At 50.3% G+C, this 7,145-nt stretch overlaps 1 protein-coding gene across 1 annotated transcript in view; it reads right to left on the reverse strand.

The window, feature by feature from the left end:
- CTNNA1 (catenin alpha 1) overlaps window positions 1-6,825 on the reverse strand; it is a 120,861-nt gene extending 114,036 nt beyond the window's left edge. Inside the window, exon 1 of the mRNA XM_048320109.1 lies at window positions 6,718-6,825. The gene's annotated coding sequence lies outside the window, so the exon portion shown is untranslated. The remainder of the gene's footprint in view (window positions 1-6,717) is intronic.
- Window positions 6,826-7,145: the final 320 nt, after the last annotated feature.

The raw sequence follows: 7,145 nt of genomic DNA on the forward strand, positions 1-7,145 counted from the left end.
ACTATTCTGCATTATTCTGTTTTGCTACAAATCAGCCCTCTAGCTCTTTTTTTTTTTTTTTTTTTTTTTTGTGCTACTCTTATTGGATTTTACATAATTATTTTTTCTCCCTAACCCCCAGCTAGGAGAAAACGGAAAAAACCCACTCTCACAACCATACTGCACTCCTCTCTGTACCCATACAAAGTAAGGAGGTTGTGATTGAGGACCCCACCAGCAATGGAAGTGTCATGAAGTAACAAACACAGGCTATGCCCATTGTCCAAAAAGCCTTCCCCACATCTCCTCTTCCAGGCTGCCCTGTTTAATGTTACTTAGGAAATGAGTTTCCAGCTGCAAGGGCGGTGGTTTCTAGTTAAACACATCTTCCAAAGAGTGGAAGTGGCAGGAACTACAAAGCCATACTTTGTACCAAAATTCAAACCACTCCAGAGCCTCTCATAGAGCCAAACCAGATTCCTGCTTTTCACTCAAAAAATACTCCATATCTTTCATTTTACTTGTAGCTTGTATGAAGTTGTTTGACTCACAAGGCTTCTAAATTTAAAAGCCATGAAGTCATCAGCTGAATGCTATGACGGGAGAGCTGCTCTGCACCTGCAGCCAGGACTGCCAGAGCCAGCAGCCACGGGGGCTCCTGCCAGCACTGGGCACATGTGCAGAATAGTCCAGACTCCAACTCCTGCCTCAGGAAGCTCCTACACTGCTGGACCTTGGCAGAGAACCCCAGGGAAGCAATGCTACTTGTTTGCTCTTCTCTCGTGGTTTTATTGCTTGTTTTACTGCCTGCCTGTTGCTTTCCCTTTTAGGGATGGCTTTACATGCTGCCACCACCCAGGAAAAAGGTGGGGGAGGATATGAGGACAGGAAGGTAAATGATGATAAGTGATTTTAGGGATCAGTAAAAAGAAAAGTGGCAGGGGTCGATAATTACAACCAGAAAACCAGAAGGAGACACCAAACACCATCCTAGAGCATCCGTCGCTCCACAAAGGCATCAAAGGAGCCAGAGGATACTGCTCAACAGTGCAACAAGCAGAGCTCCTGCTTTATTCCCTCCTTCAGTAGTTGGTAACAGTCAGCTCAGACAAGACCAGCTGAAGGGCTTGTAACTTAGAGCCTCAGACAAGGACTAGACTAATAAAAAGCTGATGGGACCAGTGCAACCAAAACCTCATGATGAGGGTCACGACAGGACAGACCTCTCAGCTACGGCAATCAGAACACAGCAAGCCCTCTGTGTGCCACTTACAGTTCATTGTTCAACTTCTCACCTTTTAAATGAATAAATAATTGAAGTTTCAGGATGCTTAGGCTCCAAAACATCTGGACATCAGGTACTGGTTGGAATGAACTGTATGGTTAGTAAGTGAAGTTATTACAGGATGTGTCACCTGCACACATGTCCACAGCCCATCATGAATTATCCAAGACCAGGAGCAACTCTTCAGCACCGAGCAGCGAGACTCTCTAGGTCTTTAAGCCATGCTAAAAGAGATTAGTTTTACAAGTATACATTACAAGGACATACCTGCAAGAAAGAGGGCAAAAACTGGCAGCTTGTACATCTTGATTAGTTGCACTCACACCCACTTTCACCTCCTTGCTTGAGCATACCAGAGCTCTGTCCTCTGCTGTTCAACAACGCTGGCTCTGAATTCAATATTCCAGTCAATTAAAAACAACATTTACCCACCTACAGCTTCAGCTGGAGATCTCAAGAGCACTTTGTTAAGATGAATAGTGACCTGCTCAGTGTTACGCAGGTTAAACACCATTTTATAGGCACACAGCTCAGCCCTGTTTACATGAAAAATTCAACTGACCTTTGTGGCTCTGTAAAGCTGCATTGCTAGCGCAGCCCTTGTGCAGACCATTTATTTAAGTGGATCTTCTGTGCTCAGGTTGTATCAACCAGGGAAGGATACAGAAAAAGAATCTCCCTGTTAGAGCCTTAGATCTGCATAGATATCACCTCTGCAAATGCCCAGAATAAAGTGAATGAGCCCTTGGGGGAGTGGGAACAGCAGTGGAAGGGGGAGCATGGAAAACCACACAAGCCATCAAGGCCACATGTTCCTGACAGCATTGACTCTTACTGACTTAAATGAAAGGCCACAAACTTAGTTTTTACCTAAATGCCCTCTTGACCTTCTGCTGAACAACAGCAATGACAGAACTGTGGGGCCTACACCCTCTCCTCAGTTCCTTTAGTTAACCTCCAGGTAAAAAAAAAAAAATAATAATTTTTTTCTTCTCCTGATCCTTCAGCACCTACCCACCTATTAAGCTCATCAGTTTCAGCCTCTTTCTTGAACCAGCTATTGAAGGCTACTCCAGAACACAGTGCACCAATGGTGCCTCTTCCACCTTAACTTGCACCAACACCTCATTTGCTCCACAACAACTCATTTGCTCCCTAACATCAGTTCCACACAGAAATTCTTCTGAAGCATATACAGTCACGTGCAGATCTATTCCATAATAGGGCACTGATTGCTGAGAAACTGGGTGTTCTTTGGGAAAAACAGCACACCACAAGCTGAGCATCTCATATGATGCTCAATGCATCCCTACCTGCCACACTGGTGCCAGCTCCCCGTCTGCTTTGCTCCCAAGCCCCTCACTGTCAGGCGTTCCACTCACTCTGGGGCTGTGACACACATCAGCACTCCTCTGCCTTTGTGCCATTCCACGCACTGAAGCAGAGCTGCCAGAGAACCAACTGGCATCCAGCTTGGTTTCACAGGCACTGCTCCACTCTCTGCCTTAGTAATGGTTATTCCTTTAGCTACAGCTGGCCTCGTGTTTGCTTTTTCCATCCCTGAGTTTATCAGAGAACGGTTTGGGTTGGGAGGGACCTTTAATATCATCTCATTCCACCCCCTGCCATGGGCAGGGACACCTTCCACTATCCCAGGCTGCCCCAAACCACGTCCAGCCTGGCCTTGGACACTGCCAGGGATCCAGGGGCAGCCACAGCTGCTCTGGGCACCATGTGCCAGGGCCTGCCCACCCTCACAGCCAAGAATTTTTCCCACTATTCCATCTAACTCTGCCCTCTGTCAGTGTGAAGCCGTTCCCCCTTGTCCTGGCATTCCAGGCCCTTGTCCCAAGTCCCCCTCCAGCTCTCCTGGAGCCCCTTTAGGCACTGGAAAGGGCTCTAAGGTCTCCACAGAGCCTTCTCTTCTCCAGGCTGAACAATCCCAGCTCTCCCAACCTTTCCTCCCAGCAGAGCTGCTTCATCCTTTGATCATCCTGGTGTTTCCTCTGGACTGGCTCCAGCAGCTCCAGGTCCTTCCTGTGCTGGAGCCAGCTCTGCAGGTGGGGTCTCACCTGAGTAGAGGTGAAGAATCCCTGCCCTCAACCTGCTGCCCACACTGCTTTGCATAAACCCAGGATACAGGCATAGATCTCTGAATTTAAAGCCTTTCAGAAGAGGCTCTTGGGAGTCTAACTGATTAATAAGTAGCTGTCTTGTAAATTAGAGAAATTACAACAGAAGGGAATGTCAGACTGGGGGAGAATTTCACTTTGCAAACTGTGTTAGTTTAGATCTGTGTATTGAATAATTTCTATCACTTCACAAAGCATGGGGAAAAAAGGTTACTCCTCTAATTCCACCAGAGACATCTATAAACACATAGCAAAGGACTAACAGATGTTTTCTGTAGTACATCTGGGATTAACAAGCAAAAATATGTAATCATATTGAGAGAAAAGATAGCTGGCTCTTTAAATCCATCAGTCACAAGGAATTATGAATCATATTTAAGTATCAGATTTGCCAATAGAAGAGTCTGGACTAACCTCCTGCACACCAGAAATCACAGTTACACCCATTCTCACCCTGACTAGCAGATAAGGAGTCTCAGTCATTCGAGGAGAACAATCCCACTTCCAGTTGCAGTGACCACATTCCTCCTGTGACTCCTTCACCTCAGTAAATCCATCTGCACCCAGTTCTGCTTCATGACACAGCAGGCCACTCTCAGCACTTGTCTTTCCAGAGGAGCTCATCCAGTGAGGGTGCTAGCATACAATTTTGTGGTAGCTCTATTTTAAATCTCATTTGCTGGATTAAAATAGTATGGAGTTAAAAGTAGTAATTATCAAACATCTGCACTTTCTCTAAAGCTGCAACGCTGTTTAACCAATGCACAAGCTATAAACTCACTGAATGGAGCTATTCCAGATTAGCTGTGAAACAGTTCGGGTGAATTCCCAGAGCAGTAACAGATCCCATTCCTCAAGGTCATATTCAACGAACTTCTGCAGCACCAGATTTGGAGTGATGTCCAGTTAAGGCACAGCAGCAGGAAGCCCCATCCCTGGAAGCATTCAAGGCCAGGCTGGACAGGGCTCGGTGCAGGGTTTGGGCAGGAAGGTGTCCCTGCCCATGGCAAGGGGAGTGGAACCAGATGAGCTTTAAGGTCCCTTTCAACCCAAACCAGTCTGTGATTCATCATTATGTTGAGTGACTGCCTCATAAGGCACTGTCCTTACAAAATGACACTCAGTCCTCTTTTATTCATCATGTTTCCTTTAGCGTCCAGCAAAGCTGAGAGACGCCAGTAAAAGAGAACCCAGCAAGTCCTTGAACAGAAACACCATGGCCACGTGGGCCCTTGCTCCAGACCAGACCCACTGCCCACTATGATGAGCAGGCTGGTTTGGCCACTGAGTATTTTTGTGATCTTAACTAATTCTCTGCATAAGAAAGGTCATTTAGAAATCAAATAGTAACAGCAGATGTAAATTAAAGGCAGGGCTGATGTCCCACTAAAGTGTATTTCCAGCTCATAAACATTTCTACTAATGTGGATTCCTTTGCAAGATCAGTTTCTCAATCTTACAGCTGCAGAAGGAAGATATTCATGCTTCTGAAAAAACACAAATTACTTTTCTATTACATCTGCCAGTTAACTTTATCAGACCAACAGAAGCCCTATGAAGAAGCCGCACATTAATGTCTGTCCTTACACATGTCAGCACAGAAATGCTGATGTTTCAAAGCTTGAAAATTCATTGTGAGGAAAGTATTTACATTCGTATTTTAAAGCATCGATTTGAGCACGGGATTTCTAATCTCTGCCCACTGCTCTCCCCCCAGCCACCTTGTGTAAACTTTTAATCTCTGAGGCAGAGGCCTATTATTAGAGCTGGCTGGAAAAAACCCTAAAGACTGAAGGCACATTGTTTGTTATGGAAAAGGTTAGGGCAAAGCCTTTCTAAAAACAAAGCCTACTAAACCTTTGTCTGTTTCTGCTGAGAAAAGTCAAAACATTTCCGTGATGTTTTAGAAACTGTTTCTTTGTAAATGAAACACAGTGAGTCAACATCAAAGCATGTCCTTTTAAACAAAATATTTCAATTCAGAACGGGTGAAATAAGTACAACAAAACACTTAATGTGGCCTTGGTGCCCCAAGACAGAGCAAAGACTGCACCTAGCGTAAAATGAGCTGGGCTTTCACCTTCATCAACACAATCCTGAACTACAAACCAACCCAGGAACTGAAATAAACAACCGCAGAGCCTTTAGCTGGTTCAAAAGCCCTGAGAGCCTGGTGTAGCCAGCAGGACTGAGGAGTGCAGCCTTCTCCCAACTCCCCGGTCCCAGTGCAGGAAAAACACAGGAAACCAGTAACTCAAGCACAAGTAACTGAAGCACCCAGAAAACACCTTCTGCACAACTCCCATCCCAAAAAAACAATAGACAAAGACAAACAAAGGGGGAAGGGCAGCAAAGGGCTCCCAGACTAGTTCAATACAGATAGCCCAGACACGCCTGGAGTCATAACTCCGAAAGCTGGGATGAGGACACGGTCATGAGGCTCACAGCCCGGCTGGGTGAGGGAGTGATCGATGACCCTCGCCAGAAGGCACCTCCTGGGCAGGGCTGGCAGGCCAAGGGCAGACAGGCAAGGAACCGTGCCTTGATCACATCCAGCTCTTCACTAGACATAACTGGAACACACACTTTCCTGCAAACTTTCGGCCCGAAAGATTTTAGGCATTTTGAACTGGTATGAGCAGTGAATAAAAGCCGGGTGACCCACGCTGCCCAGGGACCCCACGGCCACAGGCGGCAGACACAGGGGTCACACATAACCCAGGAGCTGATACTCTCTCCCCACTTTTCGTCTAGGAAAAAGTAGCGCGAAACTTTCTGTCAGCGAAGGAGAGGCTCTCGCCTTCCAGCACAGGAGCGGATTAGAGGTGGGAGTCGGAAAACGTGGCGGAGCCAGGCGGAGGCGCGGGGCGTTCCCGGCTGCTCGCGTATGGGATCAGCAGCGCGGCCGGGGCGGCAGGGAGGGCTCGCCCGAACAAACTGGGGCTCCGAAAGGCACGGAGCGCTCCCGGGGGCTCCCGGCAGTGCCCGGCCCTGCTCGCAGCCGGGGAGCGGCGCCGGGGCGGCCCCGGCCGCGCGGGGAGGGGCCTGGACACCGCCCCGCCGCACCGAAACTTCGCCGGGAGCCGGCCCGGCCGCGCTTCTCCCCCGGCGAAACGCGCTCGGCGGCCCCGAACGCCGCGGGTCCCGCCCCGCTCCCACGCGGGCCCCGGCGCAGCGCGGCCTCCCCAGCCGGGCCCGGCGGCCGCCCCAGCCGCTCCGCTCCCGTCCCCCGCTCCCCGCGTCCCTCCCGGGCGCTGCCGCAGCCGGGCCCGGCCCGGCCCACCGCGCAAAAGTTTCCAAGTGCGAGACCCGCAACTTTACCGGGTCAGAGGCTGGGCTGGGGATGGCGGCCGCCGCCCTGGCTGCGCTCCGGCCCCGCCGCTTTGTCCCGTCCCGCGGAGGAAATGGGCTCTTCCGGCGCCTCCCCGCCCGGCCCGGCCGCCCTTCCCGGCACCGCCCGCCGCGCCGCCCCCGCGCCCTCCCGGCGCCGCCCGCCCGCAGGTGAGGGACGGGATGGGAACGGGACAGGGACAGGGATGGGACAGGGACAGGGATGGGACAGGGACAGGGACGGGACGGGAATGGGACAGGGACAGGGATGGGACAGGGACGGGACGGGAACGGGACAGGGACGGGAACGGGACAGGGATGGGACAGGGACGGGACGGGAACGGGACAGGGACAGGGATGGGACGGGACAGGGATGGGACGGGGACAGGGACGGGGACAGGGACGGGGACAGGGACAGG

Source organism: Corvus hawaiiensis, chromosome 15 (genome assembly GCF_020740725.1).
Source record: "Corvus hawaiiensis isolate bCorHaw1 chromosome 15, bCorHaw1.pri.cur, whole genome shotgun sequence".
NCBI lineage: Eukaryota > Metazoa > Chordata > Aves > Passeriformes > Corvidae > Corvus > Corvus hawaiiensis.